The sequence below is a fragment of the Argopecten irradians genome, chromosome 10 (genome assembly GCF_041381155.1).
Source record: "Argopecten irradians isolate NY chromosome 10, Ai_NY, whole genome shotgun sequence".
In the NCBI taxonomy this organism is placed as follows: Eukaryota; Metazoa; Mollusca; class Bivalvia; order Pectinida; family Pectinidae; genus Argopecten; species Argopecten irradians.
In genome coordinates, this window is record NC_091143.1 from 38713485 (window position 1) to 38728157 (window position 14673).

The 14673-nt window shown below is 31.3% G+C and overlaps 1 long non-coding RNA gene across 1 annotated transcript; it reads left to right on the top strand.

Annotated features, from left to right (window-relative positions):
• The first annotated feature begins 4539 nt into the window (after nt 1–4539).
• LOC138333857 (uncharacterized) lies at nt 4540–14471 on the top strand. The gene is made up of 4 exons (XR_011210039.1): nt 4540–5094; nt 7688–9692; nt 12537–12615; nt 14177–14471. It is a non-coding gene; the product is annotated as an uncharacterized lncRNA (long non-coding RNA).
• The last annotated feature ends 202 nt before the right edge of the window (nt 14472–14673 follow it).

A 14673-nucleotide genomic window follows, 5' to 3' on the forward strand; every position in this document is an offset into this window, starting at 1 on the left:
CATTAAAGTGAAGTCATCTGAACAATGATATTGTTACGATGAGGTCATAACTGTTACAATACACGAGAAAATTTAACTGATGGTAGACATTGATAGGGGCAAACTTCTGGCCGACTATATGCAGGGTGTCAGAGAGGTGACGTGAAGGTCTATGCAGGTTGGCGGGCCTAGATTAACATTTGTACACAAGTGTGGTGAAATACGAGTAATTTTCTAAACCATGGTCGTGACTGTCTATTAAGCACACATAGGCAGGTAAAATACCGTCAGAATAGATGAGTGCTACCTTAAGAAAAAAGCTTTTATTCTCCCCGCTGCACGCTCGAGAGGATTGCAATTCGAGTAGTCTGTTGACCTGAGGCAGCGCGATAATGTGTTCCTAAAATTATGTCAGCCCCGAGGTCGTTGTGTAATCAGCCTTCCTCTACGTGGTGCACAAAAGGTCATTCTAGGTCACCCCTCGCATTCACAAAAGGGCGGTTTAATATTTAATTTGACTCTGATCCTGCTTTTATGTTTAAAATGTGATAAGAAATTGAATGATTACGTAATGTAGGCGAGTAGAACCTTAACTGCACGTAGAGGTAGACCTTCAGACCTATCGTACGATCTTTGCTGCACACATATGCACATATCTATGCAGATAAAAACTTCTTTCAGGGGCCATTCCACGGGGTCGTCTAGTTTACCACTCAAGAGCCCATCAAATTATCTTCTCAACTCCTGGGTTATAAGCACTTCTATCTTTACAGAAGTTTTTTTTTATTAGGAGAAGGATGCAGACTTAGCATATGGGTCATTTAAATCAAAACAACTTTCAGAATCAAATAAGACAAGGCTAGGGATCGGGAGAATAAGAAATAGTGTATAGCGTATCTGTGTGATAAGCTAACATTTCATGTCTAACCACAGTGGAGTTCGTAGCGTTACGATCAGTCTATAACTGATATCACAGACAGTATATGTTACGTTGAGAAACTTCGATTACTGTACAAAGTGGATTTATTACTGTATAGATTACAAGTGAATACTGATTGGCCATATAACTGATAAAGTTTAACTTTAAAATAACGTTAACTTGAATTTACAATATCACGCATGTTGATGGGTTGTCACGCCCGTTTTACAGCGGACTATTTCTTTGCGCGGAAGGATGTCTCTACTGCCTATGCACTTCTCCATGTCAGAGCTTTGCTCCACCTCTAAACCTATGAAACCAACATGTCAGTGATCGGGCCACATGTCAAGGATTCATCTTCCGCCTTTGAGTAAGTAAGCAGGAAATGCACAACATACAAATAAAATGGCAGTGTTCACACACGCTCAATGTGTTGTTCTAAATAGAACGTCGCCGTAATACGTTCTTACTATTTCCGTTGTGTTATATACCCAGATACATTTTATATAATAGTTTTATATGAAATAAATTAGGATAAATTGCAAGGATATTTTAATTCATATATAAAATGTTACCCGTTTTTTTTAAATTATTTCCATGCAATGAAAACTGTACATATGGCATATGTAATAAAATGTGAAAGCATTCATTGATATTTATCTTCATGATTTTATTATTTTATGTATCAAAATATATAATAAAACAATTATCTCAAAATAAGTTCAGTCGAGAAGAAATTCTTTTGGCGAATATTTTAAGTCCATTTGATAGATTGCGAGTCTAAGTGATTTCCCGTCAAATAGTATTTCTGACACATGAAGAAATCTTTATAAAAATAAAGTAAAAATACTGCAACATATTATCACTTTCAACAAATATAAAATTATTTCTTTAAATTTAAGTTTATTATGAAAAATTGTGCCGATTGAAATCAATATGATCATTATATGTCGATTAGGTAATATACCAATGCTTACATTTGATAAATAAAACGCGATCAAATTTGTTTTCATTAAGATTATTATTCAATGAATCGTTGGCTTGATAGGAAAAATTAATTCACATTTGAAAAAAGTACCATTTCAAGCTCAAAATGTAAAACAATGAGCACAAATATGTAGATTATTTTTAAAGTGGAGTCTAGTTTGTTTTAATTTTTACACCAATTTTTGATTTCATGAAAAAAGATGATTGCTTATGAAATGTCAATAACATTTATCAAACATTGTATAATCTAAATAGGTGTAGATATATTCCTATCATTCATGTAAAAGATAATGTAAATTTTATTTTTCTTAACATTATTCATGATGTAAAATTCAAAATTTCTAATTGTAGGATTTAAACTTTTAATAAAAAAGTTCCTTTACCTATATGAAACATTTTAAGTTTTTAAATTTTCAATTACGCTTATTTCGCCATATTTTGAAAACGACTAAAATCATAAAAGCAGAAAGACCTTCCCTCTTTTACAAGTGCGTCAAAAGGCTAATATTTTATTTGCATTCTGCTACAGTATTTCCACTGGTATTAAGAGTGCGTTACAATGCTAACATGAACAGTAACATGTCGCATTAATTCGCTTTAAAGCTACAGAAATATTTAACTAGTCCTGCAGATTAAATATATTACTCTGCATGTCCTCGGCGAGTCTCGGGCATGGATACAGCTAATAAAGTCAGTGTTATGAGTTTAAATGGACAAGGCCAACTCAAATATTTACACACGTGCATGCTATTGTGCATTATATGTAATCAGTATTTGTTTAGTCGGATATGGCTTCCTCTAGGCAAATTCTGGTCACATCCATGGCCCATGTCGTTCTATAATTACCACTGATTGCAATTGTACATCTGAATGAATAAAACTAATTGTCATAATGTTTTATCAATGTGCACTAGATCGGCAAGCTATAGTCAGTGAACAAAGTCACCTTAAAATTACCTTCAACTTAAAAATTTTGCGTTAGCGATATGCGCATTTATCACTTGTATAAATACCATTGACATCTTCTTGTTTTTGTGTCAATAATACCTGATATATTGTGATAATCAGTTTCTTATAATCAATACATCTTGAAGTTCACAAAAATACACAGTTACCCAATTAGAAAATATAAACTTTTATATAATTTAGATATATATCTTTTATGACATGCTTACCTAGACATGTAACAATTCAATTAACGTTCGAGCCAACAAAATAAAATATTTGCGAGTTTCCTATCAAAATGATTGATATGTCATTATGAAATCATACAGTTTTACACAGTGGAAGTTTTCAACCCTTATACCTGGTTGCCGAAAATCAAAAGATAAATGTTGAAAATAAAACTTTACAGGTAAATCTTATCTTGATTCCTATTATATAAACGACAACGTGATTGATTATGTTGTTGTATTATTTTAAATCATCTTTGCTGTGACGTCATAATTGTAAGAAGAGTATTTCAGTCTCATTCGTGTCGTTGTAATCAATGTCTAAATGTTCATATTATACAATTTTAACACTCATTCTACCACACATTATCTGTTCCCTACATTAGTCGGTATGTCTTTATACCGGAGCTATTACCTGCTTTTACGCCGACCCGAGTTATTTGCTCTGTTATTGGGGTCAGCTTTCTATTATGACCTAATTATAGATGAATGCTCGATTATCGGTGTTAATTGTGGACGATCAACAGATTACTCGATAACAATCACTGCACGGGAAAGGAGAGAACCTTTTGAAACGTGTTATTGTAGAACCATCGTCAAATACACGAACTAAAAAGGCATGGATCATAAATCATGTCCTTATACAATGGTTATCTTCAAAACCTGTATAGGAGATCAGGGTATTCATAAGAGATGGGCGTCTTTAGAGGAAACACAACATACGTGGAGTTGTTGGGCTTGTTTAAAAACAATATCGCTTATCTGGGACGAGTTTTCAGATAGCTATAGGTGTTTGACGATTTATCTTTTGGCCAGGTTTGCCCTGATATCCCGATAACCATGCTTTTGTGGAACTTCGTTTGAATGCCAATGGACAAAATATAAACGCAAAAGGCACCTTTGTGTGCCTGCTTAAGAATTCTATGTCTTCTTATGATATGTCTGCAGGTCAAAAGCAGTCTATTTATAGATCTGTGAAAGGGTAACAAGATCATCCTGATTATGGACTTCTGAACAGAACAGAGGTCAAACATATCTTTCTTGAAGTTGTACAGCAGTTAATTTGTCGGAGTAAGGTGAGAGGAAAAAGCATGTTAACCAATCAGAGTCTCTTGTGATCTTATCAGGTCTCAGACACAACCTGCAAAGGAAGTCAAGGGGGACTTTTGTTAAACCAGTGATTTATGGCTTTTCAGGACCTCAAATTGAACTAAAGTTTCAAGCATATTATAGAACTATTTCATGTCCATGGTATAATTCAAGTTCCTCCAATTATGTAATAGTGAGATCTTTAGAGAATTATATCTTCTTTTGACAAATTCTAAGGAGGGCCACAGACAAACTACGTAATAGTATACCCTTGTTATGATATATGCATGCAGAAAAGTGCATTTCACATGGTCACATATCGGCATATACGTTAAATAGGGATAGGTATTATATATCACGTGTAAATTATAGCAAATGAAATAAATCAAAGATAAGAATTTGATATTTACCCTATTAAATCAATTGACAAAGTCGACTTTGCTGAGTACATTCGAGGGATATAAAATTCAAAATCAAACACGAGAACATGTCTGTGCATTTAACTGCAGTTTAACCTCTTTATATGCAACTTCGCCACATACAGAACAGCAGTGCATACAGTCAAGTATAGCTTATAGGAACATGCTACTGAAATAAAGCTTGTACCCAGATAAATGATATCTTAACAAATTATACAGGTTTATGACTTGCAACACACAACATGACAACGCAATACAATCCATATAGTTTGAAACATCAAGGGATGAATTAGTTGATTCAAAATACTCTTAATTTAAAAGATAATGTTAGATTATGTACATAGTGATATTACAATGTTTATGTTAAATCTGGGCTAATTTCATTAAAACCTGATCCTATCTTTTAAAACATAAGATAATCGCGTTAGTGGTGCAGTATACGATATCACTCAGACTGGATTAGGAATGATATCACGGTTATGAGCGGATGTGCACCAGACTGGTTTGGAATTCGAGTTCCATACTACAGGTAAGTCTTGGCAGTGGTTTAATGATAACCCGATCGAGACGGGGACATTTATTACCTTAGATCTGCTTCAGTTATGCCCATAGATATAGGATTTGCATGTAAAATGTTTCAAAAAGACTGTTATTAGTTCATAAATCCACCAAAAGTGTAACAATCTGTATTTATAGCCAAACTTTACAGAAAATGATTTTATCAATGATGCCTTTTCAAAGCTTGTACTTTCTGCATATTAGATGTAAAACCTGGGTGTACCATTTAATCAATCAATGGCCTGAATCTAATCTTGGTAAATTATTTATTAATGTCGGAAAATTTATTCTTTTATGGAAATTTTATGTATTTCATTGTATAGTGAAAAAATGCTATATCAAAATAAAACAGATACATAATAATGTTAATTTGACAGATATTGAAGGAAAAATAGTTTTATAGTATCATGGACAGGAAAGACTAGACACGTGTTCATTTTACTACTATATTGTAGATATATTAATTAAAATGTTTTCATGACTTACATTTAAATATATATCATACCAATATTGGTTTGGTTTCTAAAATGATTTTATTTGTCGACGCAAATGCATTTACGACACTTTTTTAACAAAAATGGCTACATAATTATTTCAAATCAAGAATGATTTAATAAAAATGGATAAAAAATACATAACATGAGAATCTTCATGAAATAAAGTAACATAATGTTAGCAATATAACTTAACAGCAAGTCAGAGCGTAATAGAGCAACTTTTACACAATTTGGACTATTTTACAGCTCTCAAATAACATATTTTAGAATATTTGATTATTTTAACATTAACGATATCTTTTTAAATATTGCAGTGCATTCAACGTAGGCGAATATGCGTTCGATAGATGGAATAAATTAAGCTTATGTTACTACGATTAGATTGACAGGGAAATAAACAAAAAGTGATAACAATGACTGATAACTACTCTTGAGTATCTAAATATTTATTTTATTTATTATAATTATTTTGGTGTTAATTAAGCCTTAAATACCAAAGACAATATTAATTATGTAGTAAATCTATTTGATAAACGGGTAAACAAAAACTGTAAATATTAATTTTAATTGATAATCAATCAGTGGTTTTAACAAACACCAGTCATATTTACCAAGGTGTACCGTTTACATAGCATAATGACTTAAATTACTTTAAATAATATATGTGTTTCAGCTTTATCATTTTCGTTTACATTTAAATTACACATACACAGTTGTTTAAAATATGAACACATGAAAATATTCTTAATGTGTTACCAATTGATAAAATAGTATTAATGATGATTATACATGTATACATTCTATGAAATAAAAATATAATTAAGTACATATAATAATAAAAATATATAAGCATAATCCGTGACTTTTCAAATATGTATGATATTTAAATTTGATGTAAAATTAAAATGGTTTTTAATTTCTTTTTGAGTTTTTTTTTTTTAATTTATATTTAGCACATTTCCATATATCATGATTAATATTTTGGACATCATCTTTGATATATTTTCGGGATTCAGTTTAGACGATTTTCCTTTGACATTAACTAAAACAGAAAAGCACTAGAAGGTCGAATGATCTCTGATGTGCATCCTATGTACTATAGGTTATAATATATGGTGACCATTTCAGCTATATCGTATGCTAATATGGAAATTAAAAACAAAATTTGAAGCCGACATTATACATTTTTTTTTCAAATGCATTTAGTTATGTAAACCAATAGTCTTTTCCTACATTCTAAATTGCAGCTACCACATTTTCTGACAGCAAATTTATTACAAAATCTGCTCACCCACAAATGGAATTCGCTTTAATCCTGATGTAATTGAGGCCGGACAATCATCTCTAAATGCCATTGTTGAATCATACATATTTTACATATATTCCCTTATGGTAAGGATGAGTAACTAAGTTGTCTTGTTACATAAATTGAAGTGATCGCATTAACGTCCCATAATGTTCCAACAAATTCAATTATTTGCAGTCCTCGCAATAGTCATACATGTAAACCTATTGACGTTGCTGATAGGCATTTGTTATTTTGTTATTTATTTTTTTGTTCGTTATGTTATAAATAAAAACAATAACGTTATGTATAAAAAAAACTATGATACAAACAGAAACATGTTACACAAATCAATATCCAACACAAATAAAATCAAAAATAATTTTGCACCATACAATCGTCTTAGCTAGCTTATTTAATCAATTTTACCTTTAAAAGGAGAAAATAAAGTACGGTAACTTCAACGTTAATAACTTTATCTCATATTTTTGTACCCGTATTTTAGATACCGTAAGGCCTGTTTTTTTCGCGAGACAAATTTTCTGGGATTTTGTCTTAAAATCAAATGTTAGCTAATCAAAGTTACCCTGTTAAAGTTCATATATTACATCGCAATATATATTATTTGATTTCGTGAATAAAAAAATGACGATATAGATATTCCGCGAAAACGCGAAACATAATCCTGCGAACTCCATAAAAATATTTTCAGATAATAAGAAAAATTCCTTCATCACTAAATTTCGTAAATGAATAGTGACCTATTTATTTGGCGTTTACAGAGTTATTCAGATTGACCAGGTTTGATATGCAAAGGATGCCCTCTCAGATCCATGTCAATTTTACACGCAGATATTGCGATGAATTGCGAGCACAGTATTATAAAGACATTTGGTACTGAAATTAACCCGTCTTTAATGTCCCGAGTGATCGCTGTTGCCGTATGAATATTGATGTGTTGATTTTCCCTAAGGACACGTCTAATGAAGGACATCTCGGACAAAACTTAAGTCACCAAAAGGATGAACAATGAAGACACATTCCACTTAATTTCATAGATATGCAATAATACTCATGACAACAAAACCCTATTACACCAGGCTAAATATCCTCTACATTCACGAGGAGTAGAAAATGACCGCGGGGTCTGTTTCATCGGAGACATTAACTTGACAATATTTCTAGGATTGCTAATATAGAACTGTTCTCTAGACTCCGTAATTGAACATGAAAATAGATTTCTGATCGGACTGGTGATAAGTAAATAAACTGGACACATTGATTGTCCTTAATCAACCTTGGCAAAAAGAGAAATGGGAAATTATTGGAAATATTTGGCAATAATAGTTCTCCAAAACACATTCTGTGTATGTGTTAAGTGCTAGACGATTGTATTACGACCTGATAGTGAATGGTCATTGGCCTGAAGTGTTGGAAGTCACAGTCACGTGACAATGACCGTCTGTATGGACCTGATTTCACGTGACCACCATTCTCATCTCATATCAAGCTTCCCATTTATAATATTTTTTGTAAAGACAACATTATCTTTATAAACTTATACGTAAAATTGATATGGTCTAGCTATATCGCCTTATTGATTCGGTCGATATGGTTTTCCCCGACGCGATAATATTAATCGATATCACTAACTAAAAGCTCCGACACTTATCTGTAAAACTTTATCTAACATTCCTCTACTGTTTGGGTCTCAAATAAATACGATTTGAAATTCTGATCTTTGTATTACTCTAAGTATGTAAAACCCCCAAGATATTTATCACTATAGTTTTTATGCAAATTATTGTAACCGGTAAAATACGGTGACATGGGAAGTCATTGGCAATGATCGATACATACGTATAGACTATAAAAGGAGTTCATCAATTATGAAGTAAATCAAATGAAATGATAAAACCTTAGAATGGATAGGAACTGGCTTATATAACCTTTAAATATGGAATCTGTTGAATCGCTTAAAATACCTAGGTGCTTAAAATATATATATCATGTAGCCAATCTGTTTATGAATGAAAACGGAAAAAAATATATTCCTATCACTTATTAATGGTGCACGTACTTATGATACCAAATAAAGCTATGGGGTCGACATTTTATGAAATGCACTTAATGAAATATTAAGACCGTCTTCCTGACATCAAAGGACTGGTAATGCCATGATAAGATCGATGGATGAAATGCAGTTGACGGAAAAAAATACATATATATTCGAATACCGTCAACAAATATTATTACATATATATTAAAACATTAATCTCTGTCACGAAAAGACTCGAAGTTGGGAGAGATTATACTGCTGTTCCTCTTCCGGATTGGAAATTAAAGGTATATGCATATGGCCAAGTACTGGTCGTTTGCTTAGATGTTTATTTAACAACAAAATATAAAATGTTACTTTAACCATACGTCTTGAAATTCATACTCAAAAACAATTATAAATATTATTGTCATCAGAAGGTTATTAACAGACAAGGAAAAATGTTTACCAGGACCAAAAATCCACACGAAATTTAAATTAAACATTTTGGAAAAAAAAACGAAAAAACTCCAACAAATTATCCCAACAATGGTGAAAAATTAAAGCAAAAAATTGTTTTAAATGACGACAAAGCATCATATTGCACTGCTTCGAAAGGACAAGGACAACAGCCGTCAACAAAACAAACACCGAAAAGACAACATTTCGGGACAAAATTATTGACCACCTTAGGATTCCAAGGCAAAGAAGTCAACATAAATCGACCAGTATGTAATTGAAAATTAAAGGTAAGTATCCAAACGAATTTTAATATCATTCACTTACCGTATTTGAACCAACGTATTTTATTCAGTCAATTTGTGTAATTATAATTATCGCTGTTACTGTTTAGACAACGTTTATGTGGTTTTATTTACCAATGTTACTGCAAGGAATTTATTTCGCCAATACTTTTATTTGCTCGCTTATTATTTTAAATTAATTCAATTTAAGTCATTTTGCTAATCAAGCATATAATTTGCGTGGCGATAGAAAACACATATACAGATTCCATATTAGCACACATAAAAGCGATAGCTTTGCATCCCTAATTACTCTGCTGAAACATGTATACGAAAATGATTAGCTCGCGAAAAATACTAGCTTTACAGTAATACATTTATACTCTAATAGAGATTGTGGTCCAAACGAATATAATTCATATTTCGAACTTGTATAATTTCCAATGTTTAGATTTAAAGTAATATTTGATCAATGAAATAAATTTGTTAAATTTTTAATACACCTTATGATGACCAGCATTGGTATGTAGTATATATTTTATAAGTGTTCTGGTTATTAAATATATTACAGGTTGTCTATAGGCAAGTAACTCATTTCTTTCTTTATTACACAATACCAACAAAAATAATAAATTATTTGTTTAATAAATAAAAGAAAAGAATTATTTCCCCCCTCCCCCAAAAAATAGGATTGCGTCGAAAATCTTGATCAAAGATCGGTCATAGTATCCATTCGAATTCTTGATGCTTTGCATGTAATTTTAAACACCTTGTTTCAATCCCTTTCAAGAATGTCCATTGTTTTAAATTACGGTTTAAGTATGTTGGTATATCAAACTTTATTTCATACTTTTACAGCATTTACTAACTCACAATCCCTGAATATATAGTAATTTAGTGGTATGTTCAATGTTGTTTTGTTTTCCGTTCACAAAATTTATATAAAGTATGTTTACAAATAGATTTGTATTGATTGTGTTAATGAAGCTTGAATGATACACAAATTCGTCAATGCCTTAACATATTTCGATATTCGAGTTATATTATAAATAAGTAAAAGTGTAATCTGTATGTCATCGATTGACTGTCACTAATGTAATGAATATCACCACAGAGACACGAAGGTGGAATAAAAAAATTGATCATGAGGACTAAGTGGGGTTAAACAAGTACTGCATTGAACATTATTCTAACATGATTATCAAATAGGGAAAACAAGAACTGAATGAGTAACTATTGAACATGACTATAAAATAGGGTAAAATTAGTACTGAATTGAACTTGAACATTATTGAACATGAGTATCAAATAGGAAAAAAAAGTACTGAGTTGAACACTAATGAAATGATTATCAATTATGGAAAAACAAGTACTGAATTGAACACTATTGGACATGATTATCAATTATGGAAAAACAAGTACTGAATTGAACACTATTGGACATGATTATCAAATGGCGGGGAAAAGTACTGAATTGAACACTATATAATCAAATAGAGAAAACAAGTACTGAATTGAACACTATTGAACATGATTATCAAATATGGAAAAACAAGTACTGAATTGAACACTATCGGACATGATTATCAAATGGCGGGGAAAACTACTGAATTGAACACTATATTATCAAATAGAGAAAACAAGTACTGAATTGAACACTATTGAACATGATTATTAAATATGTAAAAACAAGTACTGAATTGAACACTATTGGACATGATTATCAAATGGCGGGGAAAAATACTAAATTGAACACTATATTATCAAATAGAGAAAACAAGTACTGAATTGAACACTATTGAACATGATTATCAAATATGGAAAAACAAGTACTGAATTGAACACTATCGGACATGATTATCAAACGGCGGAAAAAAGTACTGAATTGAACACTATATTATCAAATAGAGAAAACAAGTACTGAATTGAACACTATTGAACATGATTATCAAATAGAGAAAACGAGTACTGAATTGAATACTATTGAACATGATTATCAAATAGAGAAAACGAGTACTGAATTGAATACTATTGAACATGATTATCAAATAGGGTAAAATTAGTACTGAATTGAACTTGAACATTATTGAACATGAGTATCAAATAGGGAAAAAAAAGTACTGAATTGAACATTATTGACCATGATTATCGAATGCGTGGAACAAGTACTGAATTGAACATAAATGGACATGATTATCATAGGGGGGTTGCAAGTCCTGAAATAAATGTTATTGAACATGATTATCAAATGCTAATAGACAGTATTTAATGGAAAGTATTAATGTATGCTAATAAACAAGTAATGAAATTAATTGTTGTTGATATGTGTACTGGAAAGTGTCATTAAAACATACTGAAATGACTATTTTAATATTACAACGGGATAAAATGAAATATTATTCAATGCACACATTGATGAAACACAGCTATGTTGTAGTGTTATAACAACGAATGACATTTTTCTGTATACTGAGAGATATGAATTACTAGGGAACCTGACTATAAATACTGCAGTGTGCGATTACAAATAATGAAATGAACATTAATTGACAAAGTGCTGATGTGTGTAAATAATGACACAAATGTTAATGAACATAAGTGCGTCCTAATTACAGCCATTATTAGTATATAGACAACTAAATAGGTACAGAAACTGTTATTATATTTACTTAGACATTGTTTTAAGCAGTAAACAACATTTGAATAATTAATTCCAGCGTTTAACCTTCTAACATGCGATCAATTTCATTGTCTAGGACATGTCCTCAATTTCAGTAAATTGCAGTCTGTATATTTTATGTAATGGACAGTTAGTAACTTATATGTATTCTAAACAATTATATTCACTAGATGACGCAGGTTTCCGGATCCATGTCCTGAGCTGTAAATGTCTACATAGGCTGACCTGCATGAACCACGACTGACCTAGGTAGTATTTCTCCCCGATTTGCACAATTTGCATCATAAATAAATAATGTCAACTTTTATGTTATGCTGTAATGCATTTCAACTTTCATCGTAAATCAATGCCATTCCTGCACACTGTCAAATTATATGTGATATTGAAAGTAAGGAATTTCAACGAGGATATTTATGGAAATATATACAACTCGAACGGAAAACGGCCATAGATACATGTAATTCAGAACGAAAATCCATCCATATTTGAAATTAACATGAATTTACTCAACTCAAAATGAAATATAATCACATATTTAAATAATTATGTTATGCCTGGTCTGTATGGAATGATTATTCTCAGATATATAATTATGTTTACATAAAGGTCTAAACAAACATAAATTTTCAAATTATCTTTTAATTTAAAGTGTTCGTCACGACAAAGTTAAATTTTTAAAGTATTTTGTCTTCTGTAGAATATATTTTCAAAAATGAAAAACCTATTTTACTTAAGAAATATGAAAAGTTCAAATAACTAATCAAATTATACAAGGTATGTAAGGTACTTTCGTTATTGCTGAACAAAATTTGACATGAGTCAATCAAATACGAACGCATTTCGTTAAAGTGCATGTATCCCTACTTATTAATTCATTAAAAGATCATTAATTATCTTCACGATTAGTCTCGTCTAACTGACTACGTGTTCGATGTTTAGACTGTCATGTCGCCATTGTAATGCTAATTAGAGCCTGTTTTCTAATTGGTCGTTAATGCGTACATCAATTACAGGACGATATTGATTATATTTCTTTTGTCTACATGTGTGTCTATTTCACTATGACGTAGGTGTGACAAAATCGTATAAGTTTGCTTATGTTATATTAGCTGAAGAGGTGTTACTTATCTCGAGTTCGAGATTCTGCCAGTAAAACAATTAAAGTCGCATGCTATGTCCTCATCAGCTGTGTTACCATTTTTAACAAAATGGTTTCTAAACATTATGTTTTTACTATGTGTGATTTTTAATAGCTAATTAAAAGAGTATTTACTGCACTCTATTCTTGAGTTTAGATTTATAAAATAATACACTTTTTACTTAAAGCTTACTAAATCCGTTTTTCATTCGAAAAGCGCGTGTACATAAAAACACCAATGTGTTCCTATAGAACGGTAATTAAAACCGCTGTAACAATAATCATTATTGCCATTCGCTTAATCTTTCTCGTGTCGACTAATACACACTAACTTTACTCAATCATTCTAACGCGCGGTGTGATTTATAGGTATCCGTCATCGGGCCGAGTTATTAATTATGATGCTTGTTATGCCCGAGGCATGAAGTAATTCCGTTGACTGTAGATCATCCCTACACCTATATGTTACCTCGAGTTGTCTTTTACGGTATTAGAGCTAATAACTTTTTACGATTAACGTTCGGGGTTAATGCTCCGTATTTGACACATGTACGCTCGAGGGTGTTTTCTATTTTATTCATTTAGCTGTTTGGCATTTCACTTTTGCTACGACATTATCAATGCCGGCTCAACATGCTGATAAAAATAGTCGATTGTTTTTTTTATTGCCAGGTAACTGAATGAAATCGATCAATGCACTTCTAAATACAGTACGATGCACAGCACAGCAGTTGTGGAATCTGAGCATGACATCGATGAATGATTGAATGAAATCGCTTTATATCATTATTGTGCTTAAATGGGGTTTAAATGTATAATAGTTTATGCTGATTTGCGGTAACGTTACTATATTTGTTAATGGTTTAAATATAAGACAATAATAAATCTGTTTAATTCCTGTTTAGTTAATGTGTTAATTTATAGATAATTGTTTTATCAATTTAGACATACTTCTTTGGTATTTACATTTTTAGCTCACAACAATTTATTTATAATAAGAAAACAAAACAAGATAAACATTTTTAATTTCAAATTTATAATATATAAGGCGTGAGAGTTAATTTAAGATAACTACATAAAATATATAGGATCTTTTTGAGTAAAATCCAATGGAGGACGCCATTTTGTCCCGACTGTCCTCGAATCATGACGTCACGTCATTGTTTTCT